Source organism: Diadema antillarum, unplaced genomic scaffold (genome assembly GCF_040938485.1).
Source record: "Diadema antillarum isolate AM-2024a unplaced genomic scaffold, OU_Dant_1.0 seq00000620_RagTag, whole genome shotgun sequence".
Lineage (NCBI taxonomy): Eukaryota > Metazoa > Echinodermata > Echinoidea > Diadematoida > Diadematidae > Diadema > Diadema antillarum.
Genome location: NW_027271543.1, coordinates 1,166,803 through 1,183,554, shown reverse-complemented (window position 1 = coordinate 1,183,554; position 16,752 = coordinate 1,166,803). Strand labels below are relative to the sequence as shown.

Genomic DNA, 16,752 nt, shown 5'->3' with positions numbered 1-16,752 from the left:
TTACACGACACTTAGAAAAGTATTGGAAACTATATGTAAATAAAGAATTGAAAAAGAAAACTTTAGTGTAAAATGTAAATCAGAGTCCTCTGATGAATTACATTGTATGTGACATCACATAATACAAATATTTGCACATGAAATTATTTCTAAACATGCAGTTTCCCATGTTTTCTAAACATGTGGAAGCTTATTATTCTGGTCACCTTGTGCAAATATGTATCAGAAACTGTGCCAATAAACAAAACCATGAGACCACCCATGTACAGCTGGAAGAAGAAAGCAGCCTTCCTGTTTCACAACATTGATGATATACTGTATTAGCATAAAATACATTATATACCTTGTTAAAGTGTTCTGTTGAATATTCTCTTCTACCTGCTTTTGTTTTCCCATCCATACACTCCTTGTTTGTAGGGTGGCAAATGAAACTCCCACAACACACTGACACCCAAAAATTAGTTGGAATCTTGAAAAGAAGTCCATATTGATAACTGAAAATGACAACTCAATTTGTTAGCAAATGGCAATATCCAAGGTTTTGACTGCATTTTCGGTTTAGTTCTGCAATATGGTGGAATTTGTTTAGCAGATGTGAATTGCTGGTTTAATGTGTACTGTGGGTCATGGTAATATAACCCTGTGTGATAATGGACATTCCAGTCTTTACTGGTCATTTGATAAAAGAAGAAGAAAGGAATAAAGTTGAAAAAGAAGTTTGCCAACAAACCAATTTTGAAATGTTATGAGAATTAAATACAATTGGACATTACTGTTTTTATTAGATCCTAATATTGTCTGACCAAATTCTATTGTCCTATCTACACCCACCTAATCATCAAATTGTATGGTGAACTCTGCCCCTCCCCTTCTTCCATTGACACAAAACATTCTATACAAAGTTTTTTAGTGGATGTGATTTATTGTACATATCAGGGTGTATTTTTGCACATTACCTGATGCACAAGGCATCATGATTTCAGTTCACCAGTTTTACTCTCAAAAAGATGCTAGAGATACTAGAGTATGCTGGATATATATTGGATAGGTAGCTGGATATAAACTGGATAGATTGGTAGGTATTTAGCTACATGTAGCTAGCTAGATAGATAGACAGACAGATGCATGGAGTACAAATGAGATGTGTAGTAGAAAATTTTTAGTATGTTTGCAATCAGGATGGAGAAAATGATCTTCCTCTGCCAATAACTGAATTCTCCATTTGTTGCAAATAAATTGGGTGTTAACAGGGAATGTGGGACTTGGATGAGCCCCTCCCCCCCCCCCAAAAAAAAAAGAAAAGAAAAAAAGAGAGCACAGAATGACTGTTCTCTAGTGATAAACTCCACATTTTTATGAAGTTTGAGGTCAGGAGTAATCACCTCACCTTTGGCAGGTTATCAGACAAGCACTCTTGATGGTGGTGAAGGGAAAACTGAAACCTTATAAACTCAACTGGTATGCAGCGATGTGTCTCTGCAGTTGAGAAATAGCATACTGCTGCAAGGCACAAGATTTTATTATTTCTGCAATTCAATGAAATGATTTGAAATGCTGTGTAACATACAGGGAAAATGAATTTACTGTCTGGAATTGTAGAATGCATCAAGTGAAGAATTGAGTTAAGTTATTGTCATCAATTCCAGTATACTAAAGTTCTTTATTAAACTTGCTTGAATCACCAAAAACCAACTATTTATGAACTCCTGATTTTTACTGATAAATTCTTCATTATATAGAGGCTAGTATACTCGAGCAGGTGTTTACTTGAAAATTAAATATGTTTTATAGCAAAATCAGCCTGTCCTCAATGGGTGAACGTACTGCCTGGGTTGCAGTCATATTTCTTGTGATATATCTTTGTGGTATTGCATGCATTTGTAGCTTAGATTGTTGATGCAAGTTTGGTTTCATCAAGTACATGTATGTATTTTTGTGTCGGTAATATAAAATATTGTACATACAGTCAAACGTGTCTTAGCGATCACCTGTCTATAGTGACTAACTGCTATGTACGACCACAAAAACAATTCCCTGTTAGAGAAAAAGCATATTAAAGAACCTGTGTGTACCGGTCATCTGTCTATAACGACCATTTTTTTTTTTTTTTTTTTTTTTTGTTGCCCTTGGGTGCCCGCTATATACAGGTTTGACCGTACACAGTTAATTTATCTATTTAAAAATCTTTTTGTGCAGGATGGCAATGCCACAATGAACTCCACTCCAGTGGCCAGTATGAATATCCAGAAGGCATGGCAGATGGGATACACTGGCCTAGGTGTAGTTTTGACCATTTTGGACGATGGTTTGGAGTACAACCATACGGACATCCAGCCGAACTATGTAAGTATCCACACTGGGTCTAGGGCAATTAACCCCTGGGTAATTACCCCAGACCCTTCCCCTTCCCCTATCCCTAATCCTAAACCTAACCTTAACCGTAATCTTTACTCTAACCTTATCACTAAAACTAGTGGGGGGGGGGGGGGGGGGGGGGGTAATTGCCCTGGTACAATCCACACACTGTACAAGTCATCAATGGACATAATGGATGATCACTTACCATTCATCCCGAGTCCATTGTTAAAGACCAAAGATACTGTATTTGGCTATCAGCCATTTGGCGCATGACCTCTCTTGGAAACTTGATTAGGCCCTCCATTGAGATCAGTTTGAACTTTTCAGTGTCACAGCCAAGGTGAGGGTTTTCTGTTTGTTTGAAGTGTGTTTTATATTTCTGTAGTATGTTTCTTTCTAAATTGTCTGGTCGTGTGTGTTTGTGTGTGTGCATATACTGTATACGCTATAATTTTCGCGTACATAAATTTTCGCGAATTGCCGCTGTCACGCATTTTCGCGAGTGGTTAAATTCGCGATTGAGGGACCAGAGAAAATATGAAGTGGCAAAGAAAGTGTAAATTTTCAACTTACTAGCAAATAAGAATGATACTAGTTATACACTGCATGAAAAAAACTTGCCAAACTCTGCGAACTAGTAAGTTAGAATTCAACATTTTTGAAGTGGTTAAGTCCATCGCGTTAGATTTCTGACGAGTGGTCCCCCTGCGATAATGGATTGCTCTCTACAGTATTCGTAAGTAGACGTGGACGTGCGTAAACAAGCTTAGCCAGTATTGTCTGTTCGGTAAGCCATGACATGGTATACTAGTACTGAAATGTTCATATCATCAAGGCAAGGGATTCATTTTGGAAGGTAATAATTTCGCATGTTGTTAATTTCGCGGATAGCTCCCGACTCGCGAAATTCGCGAAAATAAACCCCCCGCGAAATATATAGCGTATACAGTATGTGAATTTGCTAGATGTGGTATATGTGTGTGCATACATTGTACATGTGTACGTGTGTGTGTGTGTGTGTATTGCATGTATGATGTGTATGGTGAGATTGGGGAGGGAGGTGAAACAGGAATGTTTTTGCAGTACATGGTATTGATTTATATCTGCCATAAAGTCACAGTTTGCTTGGTCTACTGGTATATCAAGTAAACAAATAGCACAGCACTGAGAGGCTCTGGTTGAATTTATGGATTCTGAGATATCAGTCCTAATAAAACTATTTTCTGAGGTGCACAGCCCTGTGGAAACTGGTGCTGCTTAATTCTGTCACAAGGAATCCTATAGGCCTATCTCACCAGTGGCTCAAAACAGAGTTAAAGTATGATGTGTTTGTTTTATATATTTTCAAAGAATCTTCAAAAAATGATGAAATAATCTTTTTGAGAGGATGAAATTGTAAATATCTAAATATGTTACATGTACATAGGCCTATAGATTGCAGCACAGATGATCAATATACTGCAGTGGACATGATTTACTCAGAGGTCCATGAAGCCGATACAGAGAGCACTTTACACGTGAGATAGCGAATAAACAAAAAATGAGTGATAGTATACAGATATGAACTGCTTTTCGAGGCATTGTTGATATCATTGCCCTATAAAGGTACATGTACTGTATAATGCTTGGCTTCCATCGTAGCACAAGAAGTGACCCTCGTCCGCTGCGATTTCACTGCAAATGACTGAAAATAAGGATGACAATTTGTTCACATTATGAGAGTGTGTGATTGTGATCAAGTGAGTAAAATTTTGTTTAATTTAATTCAGTATGTAAAACAGATATGAACTTTTTTATTCAGGGCATTGGTGATGTTATTGCCCCCAAAGCAGGTTATCAAATCTGTGTTATGGCCCTCACAACATGCTCTTCTGGTCATTGCATTGATATTCTTTGGGGCAATTGTAACAAGAGTGCCACAAAAAGCAGTTTCCTAATCTGTATACTATAGAGTACCGTAAAATTGGAAATTTTCATATTGTTGAAATTTTCGCACATTTTGCACAATGAAAAACCAGTGAAAAAATATAGACATACAAATATTTGCGCACACGCCATGTATGTTCCACAATAAATATCTTGACTCTGTGGAATTAAAACATGGGAAATTCATTTCGCCCAGCGGAGTGCGAAAAATTACTTTTACTTTTAGTAACTGCCCACATCATGCCTCTAATTTATGTGCATATGTGTGTTTGTGTGCATTTGTGTATTTTCTACAATTCTGGCAATTTGGATTTTGTTGTGTGTAAGTAAAGTGTGTTCCTGTACAGATGTGCATGCTATTGATGCAGCCTGATCATAAACAAAGACAGAGTCAGAGATGGCAGAGAATAGGCTGTGTGCTGACACTGTCCAGTCACTCAGCCACATAGTGAGCTATTGTAGACAGTGAATTGTTGACTTGGCACTGGAGGGGAACCCAGCTGTATGTTTGTATTGGTTGAACAATGGGACCACATAAATCCACAGTCGATTTTACACATGTATGTTTCTCTCGTGGCACAATGTCAGTAATGTTTGTCTTCAGTGATTTGCCATTTCTATACTGTGCTCAAAATATCTTTCATAACATTTGATCTTTCGGAAGTGGTTCAGTCTTTTTTGTGTGTGTGGAATGCATTGATTGATACCAGGTATCCTCTGTGTTTTGCCTCTCGTAAGAGGCAAAACACTTTATCCCTGGGATAGGGCATTAAGTCGAGATCCCTTGTGGAAGTTAACCACAAGTTAGTCACGCACATAAAAGATCCCACTTCAAGTTCATTCATTCATAGCAAAGAGCAGAATTCTAACCTGGTGCAGTGGTCCCCCTACCCACCCGCACAAGAAAACGGGCAAATGATGCAAAGAGCAGAATTCTAACCTGGTGCAAAAGTCCCCCTACCCACCCGCACAAGAAAACGGGCGAATGATGCAAAGAGCAGAATTCTAAACCTGGTGCAGTGGTCCCCCTACCCACCCGCACAAGAAAACGGGTGAATGATGCTGACCCCTCTTGGTTCACCCCAGGTGACTAGCAATAGTCATCAAACAGTAAATGAATGAATCTATGGAACTGATATGATGAAGTCATTCAGTATTTAGAAATGAAGATATTGTATTAGTGTTATTGTTGTGTTGAAGCCTTAAGCAAAGAGCTTATTGATTGGGGCAGATTGGAAAGGGGTGGGGGAGTTCAATGTTTTGTTTGTTGCTGTTTTCTTCTCATCGATATAAATGATAGCTTGTACATGATACTTATTATAAAAATCCCCATAGAAACCCCATGATTTTGCAAAGGTTCCACCCAGAGATTCCGTCCAGTGAAAGGGGTAGGGAGAGGGGGTTCAAGCGTTGTCCCAATACCTGTAAAAGATGCAAGGTTTACATCCCCACACTACAAATATTCCGCAGCCCTTGTACACTACAGATAATTGCATTCAGTTTGGTCTTTGAATAAAACTTTGATGTTTCCTACTTATATTGGAAATAATTATTTGCTCTCTTTGAAAATCAATACCATTGTTGCACAGCTGTGCATGTACAATGTATGAAGCTTATCATGTAGAAAATTAAAGTACTGGTACAAATCATATGATACTAACTTTTATTTAAAGCTGCCAAAATATTGAGCTGGTTCGACATCTAACATGTTGAAAAGTTTCGTGTTTGACTGAAGTCATGACAGCTTGCATGAGCAGGTGGTTTCCTTTTGATAAAAAGAGAGATCAAAACAATAGGTCTGTAGCTATTTAACCATAAGATTGTGGCTACATGTAGAATGCCATGGGCCTGGGGCTATTGATCCAATTCCATTGATCTTCCCCACAGGCCAGAATTCATTTGAGCTTATTGACTATGACCATGTGCATGTAGCACAATGCGAATGACACAATTATTCTCTCTCCCCTTTCTGTCTGTCTCTCTGCTCTATTCATTGTGTATCAGCCTCCCTATCTCCCAGTCTGTCTGTCTGTCTGTCTGTCTGTCTGTCTGTCTGTCTGTCTGTCTGTCTGTCTACTCATCTGTCTCTCTCTGCAGTTGACTAGATTGTTGGTCTAGATCTATGGATTTTTGGAGACATGTAGACATGTGTCTAATTTCAAAGTAGCTATTGAGTGTGGTATTTTATACACTTCATTTCAGTCCAATCAACCTAATTTCCCCCAAGCTCATACACTTGTATACATTGTATGTGACATATTAGGTTAAAGATACACACATGTGGAGATGAATCATATTTCAGCTCCTCTTAAGGGGAGGCATACAGTGTACAAATCAGAAAAACAAAATATCATACCTGTACAATTGCCTTGTAAGTACAATGTGCATTATAATTGATACTAATGATATTCACTTATGCAATAAATCAGTATTCTTTTATCATTAGTTTTTGCTGTAGTCTGTAGATGATATTCTTCTCAATTTTGATTTAACATTTTGCAATATTGTTTCATACAAAAGATGCTGTAGCTACATCTGTAGCATTGCTGTGAGCATTCTAAATGGATCAACCCACCCATCAACTCACTATTTTAGACATTGATATTTTTCCTGCATCTATTCATGTATTCATCACTTCTTTTTGTACTGTAGCTGTGTAGCCTCACTGGCAAGCCTGCCATACAGTGTACTTTGGTCATGAGTATAATCATGGGCCTACTGGTAGGTCAGTGGTACATTGTATATTATACCTTGCACATCTAGTTTTGTAGCTGCAAATTTTCAGATTTTTGTTAGGTATAAATGTTAAATGGAAGTATTACCACAGCATACACTGTACATGTGTACACTACTCACAGTACATGCTGTAGACTACTGTATGTAATGTGAAATTACAAATGCACTTCTGCACACAAAAAAATAAATAAAAAAATATTGATATTTTGTCAACTTATATCAAGTCATGAAAGATTGAAATTGTGTATCTCATCATCATAGATTCCATACTCTTCTGCTCTATCTTCCAGTGTTTGAGCTACATGTAGTTTCAGAATTATGTCTTTGTTTTGCAGGAGAAAAGCAACACAAAAAATTGTTGATTGTGATGCAATGCTGGTCAACCATTGACTTGTGTAATTGTAATGGCCCAATCTGATGTAACCTTTTCCTCACAGTTAACTGTACTGTCACTGTGAGGCTTAAAGATTCTGGAATCATCAAAACTTCATTCTTCGGCTGAAAGAGGGCCTTTATCCTTGTCAGCTCGGGTGGTAGAGGGTCTGTCGCCTTTATTTGCATCATGACAATGGGAGGAATGCGGGAAGGTTTATGGCAGGTCAGTCCGGTCATAATCTGGTCTGTCTGTGAGCAAGCAACCCAGACACAATAGAATTCAATACTGCTATTGGTTTACCGGTAGTGAGGGATGTGTATACTGAATGGTAAGAAGGGATTTGAGCATGATTGATGCAAATTACTGGATGTGATCATTTTGGGTAATTGTAAAAAAAGTTGTTTAAAGTTGTGCAGAACTTAAATGCAATCACTCTCCAGAGCTTCAAAGGTTTGTTTAAATATTTGACGGCACATGCATGTTAAAGAAATAAACTTGCTGCATTTATAGCTTAATGGTACATTGTATGGGCTAATACGCATGACATGTGGTATGAAGTCATTAGAATCAAGCAGCCAGCAGTTGGCAATTTACTTTTTGAAAAAAATGCTTGGAAATTAGGGTTTGTACAAAAACTGACAAATGATGTTACCATGTTGACCTCTCTGTATATAGCCCATGAATAAAGAAAAAAAAAATGGAAAGAAAGCAACAATTAATGCCATGTTTGTGTTCCGGTAAGAAAGGCTGATTGTAGTTTTGCATTAGCATGTATGCTGTAGAGTGCTTTCATCACCCTTTAGCGCAGACGTTTGTAAACTAATTGTCAATTTATCCCCCTACATACCAATCGTGTTATCATGGCCTTCCTCAGAGTTTGACTGCTCTACATTAATGCCCAAAATGGACTGGCTATCTGCATAGAATTTATTAGGTCAAATTGATGGTGAAAAATTATGGCAACTTGCCACTACAGTGTATTGTCCGATATACTATGCCGACAATAATGCAAAAGCTTGTGTTTTGTGACTTCATGTTACAATATTTTGGCAAATTAGGTGTTTTGTCTCAGATGGATAATGAAGAGCCTCTGCATTTTCATGATTCAGCATTGGCATACACTGTAGATCTGTACAGTTGTATTTATACACAGTATTATAGCAGAAATGTAGTCTAAAAGAAAGTCTTTGGGCAAGAACAAATCTACACTGTACATTTTAAATTTAGTGTAAGTTATACAAACAATGGCTTTATAAAACTATGTAGTGTTCGCTCTGAATGAACCGTGTGTAAGTGTTGACTCTGCTCAGTTGTCCATTAATATGCAGTTTATACACTCTTTTTTCCCCTTTCTTTCATCAGTTATGTTTTGATTCCTATAATTCTAAATGTTCAGTGATGAACAGACCACAGCAAAGTATTAGAGTGAAACTTCCATCATTAATTACTGATACTGGCTGGTACATGTATGAGGTATATGTACATCATGACACATTCTGTAAAATTCTGTGGAATTAACAACTTAACGGATATCTGCAATAAGGGACTACACTGATGCCAAGTTTTGTTTGCATTTCATCGAAACTAATGCAAAACCAGGATTTCAGCTTGATTACTCCCAAAGTTTTCATCACACATCCGCTCGGTCCCTTATTTACCTTTGTGAAGTCATGGATGGAATAGAGAGAAGAATCGGTCTTGGCTTTATATTTTTGTGTCTCTGACTGATTGTGTGAATTATGTTTACCTTGTGAGGGCTGTTATACAGTAGCTAGAAACACATCATGAAAAAATACATAGGTCCTACAGTGTATGTGGACAGTAATCCATGAATAGAAACTGTGCACCTAATAGACCATCAGTATGTGTACCAAGCGCTTAAAGGACAAGTTCACCTTCATTAACATAAGGATTGAGAGAATGCAGCAATATTAGTGGAACACATCAGTGAAAGTTTGAGGAAAATTGGACACTCGAGGCAAAAGTTATGAATTTTTAAAACTTTTGTGTTGGAACCGCTGGATGAGGAGACTACTAAGGCTCGTGATGCCATTATGAGTACAACAGTATAAAGAAAATGTAAAGAAAATTCAACATATTTCCATTTTTCTCCCATAACAAAAGAACACTCGACTTCTCTCTTTCAGAAGGCAGGGGAAATAATATTACCCTTAACATACGTCAGTAGCAAGTCAAAGAACTTTGCACTTTATTCAAAAAGTAAAATTTTGTGAAATTCTCTTTTTATTTTCCTTATATAGTTGTACGCATGTGACATCACACACTGTAGTAGTCTTCTCTTCCAGCAGTGACTGCGCAGATACTTAAAATATTCGTAACTTTTGAACTGATTGTCCAATTTTCCTCAAACTTTCACTGATGTGTTCTACTAATATTGCTGCATTCTCTAAATCCTTATGTATATGAAGGTGGACTTGTCCTTTAATAAAGGCAACAAGAGTTTTGTGACACCAGGGTGTGACACAGCTGTATGGAATGTCATTTCCAGTTAGCAGTCAGCAGTGAGCCTCATTTCTATGTGTTTACACTTTAATAGCAACTCTTAAAAGGGATGATAAAGTTTTGGTTGAGATTGGGCTTCAGTTTTTCAACTTTTTTGAAAGATAACGAGAAACCAGATGATGAAATATCAAAGAGCACGTAATTCTAAGAGTGATTCAAAGTATATTTGGTGAAAATTGGTTTTCAAATGGTTGAGATATCCAAAACAAAGGGATCATAATAAAAGGTGGAACCCACCTTTTATTAGGATCACTTTGTTTTACTTTGTTTTGTTTTTTTATATCTCAGCCATTTCAGAACCTATTTTCATAAAGTAACTTTTGAATTGTAAGTAAAGTAAGTTAAGAATTGTATGCTCTGTAACATTTCCTAAGTGGTTTCTTAGTACCGGTACCTCACAAAAAGTTAAAAGCTCAGTCTTAAAATCTCAACCAGTACAGTCACATACCAGTATAGTACATTTAGAATGACATTTCAGCAATGAGATTACAAATTAGTTCTTTTCATATGTGTGAATCCCATCAACATTTGCTTGGACAATGGAAAGTTTCCATTTTTAGCTCAATCACAACAACAAAGTACCAATAGACAATTTAGTATAGATACAGGTATGACATTTGATTGACTCTGAAGTCTTTGTATGGACTTCATACACTGCTGCAGCGGAGTCAATATCATGCGCGATTGGAACACAATCATTTTGCATTTTGAGCCGTAAATGGTCTCACTTTAGTTTCGTCACACATGAATGACTTACCATATTCAGTGTGTGGCGGGACTAGTGCCTACCATGGTGCGTGATAATGGCAGGACACGTCTGTGAGTAGACGTGGTGTTCTGCAAACTCTCCCACTGTCCAGAGAGTTTACCCCTGTAGACAGTCAAGAAAAAATGGTATTACCATACATTATGGCGGTGATCCATGATGGATTACAGGGATTGCATATATGGTATGTACCCCTTTCACAATCGCATCCCCTAATTATCTGCGTAAAGATAAAGTGGATGATTCAAAGAAATTGATTCACAAACTCTGAAAATTATAATGATAGCAATACAAAGTACTGACTATGTGCCATTATTCCTGTGTCACTATTCTTGTCATGGTTTACAAGAATTTGTGTACATATACCCTTTTCACATCTGCATCCCCCCATTATCTGCATAAGGATTGAGTGGACAATTCAGTAAACACAAACTCTGAAAATTATAATAAAATACGTAGTACCATGGTATGTGCCATTACTTTAGCACCACTATTCTGAGGTGCAGAGGGATGCATAACATTTAACATCAACCAACATACGTAATAACCAATACACGTGTTTCAAAAATTAATCATAAAGTATGTGCAATAGAAAAAGAAATGAAATATCTGCACTTTGTTTTCAAGCGCCCATTAAAAAACAAAAGGGACATGGACAAGACATGGACAGTCATGGCTACTGCACACGACCCTCCAATAATGGGGGTGGGAGTCATCTTTGGACCACAGCTTGGAAATTGTTTACATAATTTTAGAATTGCATTCACAAACTCAAAGTCTGTCCCAATGCTGCTTTATTGCTAATAATTGCAGCTTTAATTTTACAACCAAATAGGGCTTATATTATCCACTATAAATGAGTTTATTAAAGAAGCGACAGATTTCTGCCTTCAATCAGATTTTTGTATGCCTGAAGATAAATTTGTTTTTGTTGCCAAGCATTGTAAGCAATTTTTTTTTTTTTAAATCTGCAGATTCTCTCTGATGTGTAATTCTATTATTTGTAGTAACCTTTGATACTGTGTATTTCTGTGGATATTATACCAAAATTCCTATGGAGGAATGGGACACGCATAGGCACCAGTAGTTGTCTTTCTTGTGGATCCCCATGTGACGTACAATGGTATGACATACGTATTGTGTGCGTTCCACGTGTTCCATACTATCTGGAGATCAAGGTACAGGGCTAAAGCACATAAAGTAATAAATTGTAACAATCGCTTGCTTGATAAGGAAGATCAAAGTATTACATCAGGCAAGTAAAATATATCATTATGTCTTTCAAGAACATGCATTTAGATATTTTTAAAGACTTGAAGGACAATCATTTGTTGTGAAGAAGCTGCATTACAGGTGTACAGTGTAGATCATATGATGATGAATTTGTTTCTGTATGTACTATATATATGAAATGGATTTTTACATTTCAATCATAATAACTTGGTGAGCATGACATGCGGTTCAAAGTACATGAACAAATGAATTCTGTTTTGAAGCCCACCACATGTCTACAGTAGTTCCTCCAACATTTCAATATTCACTCTACTTTGCCATGGTCCTGTCCAATGTTGATCACCAACTTGTTGATACCTGGCAATATGGCTTAAACATCTCTTGCAATCTATCACTGATACCTTCACAGGATCCAGCTGCCAGCTACGATTACGTCGCCCGAAAGCGAGACCCGATGCCAGACACCAGTCCCCACTCTGAAGACACGTGAGTTCCCGTATATACATGATGCAACAAATACAGGCTTAAAATATACATGATATAGATTAGTGCAACATATCAAAAGTTCACATCGTAGTCTCATTGATATAGAAAACAGAGGATTGTCATAATCTCAAACTATCATGTTATGAGATATCCTGCAGTATGATATGTGACCCTACATCACAAAACCAACAAAAAGTTGCCAGACATAGATTTTAGTTATGGGTAGATTCTGAAAGAGCCACTCAATTCAAATGGACTCTCCTAGCTTATCTAAATATTGGAAAGAAAGTACACACTCTGGAAAAGTGTGAACTGAGAAAAGAGGCTCTGAAGTACAGGGTCTGTACAAGCGCTGCACCAAACTATGCCACCTGCGCAATGAATCGGACTAAAAAACAGGATGTAAACCACTGGAGCAACAACAATGAAGGGATTATCAGATTAAGCTGAAATTTAGCATGCTCTATTAACACATTCTGTCCATGATTAATGCCAGCTTTCAAAGCAGTAGCATTATCTTTTCAAAAGTTATTGGAGTTGAAAGTGAAGAGTGTGCAAATGATTGTCAAGAAATGAAAATGGGCCTCTAAGACATACCTGATCTCACTTCTATACAAAAAAAAAATATATATATATAAAAAAATAGGGGTTTTAGAAAAACTGCTGAAAATCCACTTTCCCATTCATATTATGATCCCACAGTTTGGAGTAATGTAGTAGAAGAAGAATAGCTCTTTCAGAAAAAATATGAAAATCTCAAGATTGAGCTGGTTGACCCGTTTCACCTTTTTTGAGTCCTCATGTAAAATCAAGGGGTGTGACTTTTTGTTGGTTTTCTGATGCACAGTCACATAATACATTGTAATGATGATGACTTGATGATGAAGGTGTAGCAAAAATGATGATGGTCCATAGCAATTACTTCCTAATGACAGAGATCCATGCAATGTACAACCCAGGCTTCCTTTACCTTTCCCGATTGTTTATACTCATATGACTTCCATATCTTCATAATGTGCTACATACTGGTATATGGGCACCATCTCCTCTCCCCTGGGCAATATGACAACATTCCCAGTGCTGTGTTCTGAAAGCACTTTCAAAAGCTTACGTTTCATTCAAGGAGAATATTCTAAGTCACAGAGTACAGACATTTCAATTATACCAATACCTCATTTTCAGGCTGACATCGCTTATGTATTTTATTTCTACTCCTATCAATTTTGACTCCTCATGAACAAATCTTTATGAGTTGATTAATGGAAACAGGTCACTGAACTGAACAGCAGGGGAATGGCATGCAAAAGCAATGCTGTGTTTGTTGTGCTCATTAACGTTGACCCTTGAAACTAAACAGCAATATAAAGTTTCTTATATATCTCCTTTTTTTTTTTGCAAGTGAATGATAGTGAATGCATTCTTAATTTTGAAAAAAACAAAATTAATTGTGCTCATTGTAGCTATAGGTAATAAGAAAATCCATTGGTGAACATGTGTTTTGTTATCTGTTTTGACTCTTGATGATATTTTAATTATATTTGTTTGTTTGTTTGTTTTTTCATGATGCAGCCATGGTACAAGGTGTGCAGGAGAGATAGTTATGCAGCCAAACAATGGCAAATGTGGAGTTGGAGTGGCCTTCAATGCAAGCCTAGGAGGTTAGTATGCAAAATGAATATTTTGTGCCATTGAACTAGACTTTAAGAAATGGAAAACATTTTATTGATTTATATACAAGGCAGATCATTTTTTGACTTATGTATGGAAGAGATGATTCTTACCCATCTAATTTGATAGTAATATGCTAGCTTCTGCCAACTTAAATATCAAGAAATGTTTGAGGCTATGCTTCAGTGTGACATGCAAATAGGTTAATGAAAGAACTGTGCTCCAGTTGTGATATTGTGTTTCACATACAAAGGTACTTGATAATACAGTGCCTTAAATATGGCTACATCAAATTTTAGAATCTAAAAGTGGCACTTCATGTTTTCTGTGAAATCAGCATTTCATGTTATCCGTTACAACTTCTGTACGGAAGGAAATTAAGCTTTCATTTGTTGTCGTACGTCTGACCTCCGTAGGGATCCGAATGCTGGACTGGAGAGGTGTGACTGATGTGATGGAGGCTTCATCACTCAGCTACAATCCTCAACACATTGACATCTACAGTGTCTCCTGGGGGCCTGATGATGGGGGTGCCACCGTGGAGGGTCCTGGCACACTGGCCAAGAGTGCCCTGCAGAAGGGGGTGACCAAGGTGGGGACCTCCAGCCACAGGCACCACTATTCTCTCTTTGGAACCATATATACTAATATTGTCTCTTTCGAAGCCAAAGTACTAGAATTGTCCTTTTAAAGCTGTGAGCATTACTATTCACTATTTCAAGACATGTAGCAGATATACTGCTTATTTGAGCTGTGAGCTCTGATAATCTTTCTATAGAGTCTTAGATACCACTGTTTTCTCTGTTTGTTAACACTAATTCTCATGGTCGGACATCCGGGTATTTTGCGTGTCACGGGGTCATGGATAGCGTTGGAGTGAAAACGAACCATAGTCTATAGTCGCGTGAGCCTGGAGTGGTAACGCTGTTCGTGTTTTCTGCCGGGGCGCCCCGCGAGCATAGCGCTAGCGCAAGCTGTACTACTGTAGCTGTGCGGGCGGATTAGGCCCTAGGCCTACCCTAAATTAGGCCCTACCCTAAGCCTACTACAGTACTAACGTTAGGCCTATAGACCTACCTGAAGTTTCTATGAGGTACTAAGTAAGCGTAGATATCGGGGTAGGGCCTACTCAAAGAGGTTCTACTGCACATCTGGCCATTTTGTCGGGTCGTTGATCCAGAGTCCTGCCGCGATTTCGGCGGGCACAGGTCCAGTCCGGCTGCCTTCAACTCGGCAAAATGCCGGGACCAATCGATCGACAGGATCCAGATTTTTAGAATATTGCTGGCAAGACATGATGCATGTATCTCATGAATGATGGCACAAATGACAAAATGAATAATGAAAAACAGTCCCCATGTACTGTCTGCGTAGAGTTGCACATAAATTATACGCGTTGCACATGCACAGCATGCAGTATGCGCATTATGCAGGCTTAGCGCTTGCAAGCTGTTCGTTTTCACTCCAGTCAACCGGAAGTGACGTGTAGCCGACCGCAAGAATAGACCTGTGGGCAGGGAGCATTGTTGTTCTCTCCTTCCCATAATGGGTACTAACATGAAATATAAAGGATTGTTTCTGTGACTCCAGCAGCCTCAGTCGTAGGACTGGTGCACTGTTAGCTCTTGTAGGAATCTTTTGCATTATTTTCCCCTTAAAAGAGGTACATGACATCTTGCAGGTTATCTCATTTATATGTAACATGGGGATTCATGTTTTGCTGTCCAAATTTGGAGACTTGATTGGTGACATGTCTCACTGTAGCTCTCAGTGTGAAGATCGTGTGTGTGCAAAGAGCTGCTGCTGTTTTCTATTATTCTTCCATAATGAAGATCTTATTTTATTGATATTTATTGACAGTTTGTGTGGTGTCTAAGTGGAAACTATTTATTCGAGTAGTGGCATCATACAACTCATCGTGTGCCATGATGTGAACCCCCTATGAACCATATTATTCTGAGGCTACAAGGCGTGAGCGCATTTGGAAAACATTCTGTTTTTTAAAGCCTTTTAACTTTTTACAGAAGTGTCTACACCAAAAATGTAGAACAGCGAAGTCATGTGAAAACTACAAGCTATACTGTGATGTAAATTTTTATGACAAAGCTATGGTTGTGACACTTTAAATGTACTTTGGCATGCTGTGATTCGTCAATGGGTATGTGCATGGTTGTGCATTTTAGCTAAATGTATGCAAAGTTGGCAAGTTGTCAACTGGGTCGGGCTTGCAAGCGTGGCACATGAAGAGTTAATGATCAATATTTGTAGCCTATCCCTCAATGAGCAGTCACAAAGATTTGTATTAGTTTTAGAGAGGCATGGACTGATTTCATTCGCTCTTTCTCATCAGGGGCGTGGTGGAAAGGGCTCCATCTTTGTTTGGGCGTCAGGTAATGGTGGCCTGGATGACGACGACTGCAACGCAGACGGCTACGCAGCCGACATCCGCACTCTGGTGGTGAGCAGCACCACGGAGCACCAGAACAAGCCCTTCTACTCAGAGCACTGCTCAGCCACACTGGCGTCCACCTTCAGTAGTGGCAACAGGGAGCAGAAGAAAGTGGTGAGTGGGGGTGGTGATGTTAGGGGGCTGGCAGGCACAGAAATATCTCTTAAACCTGTGTTGAGTGTTGGGTATCACCAGTAAAAGAAATGATGAAATGCCAACATCAGCTTTGAA

General features: G+C 38.2%; 1 pseudogene; it reads left to right on the top strand.

Moving 5' to 3' along the window:
• Positions 1-16,752, top strand: part of LOC139736055 (proprotein convertase subtilisin/kexin type 5-like) — an 89,338-nt pseudogene that overhangs the window by 11,774 nt on the left and 60,812 nt on the right.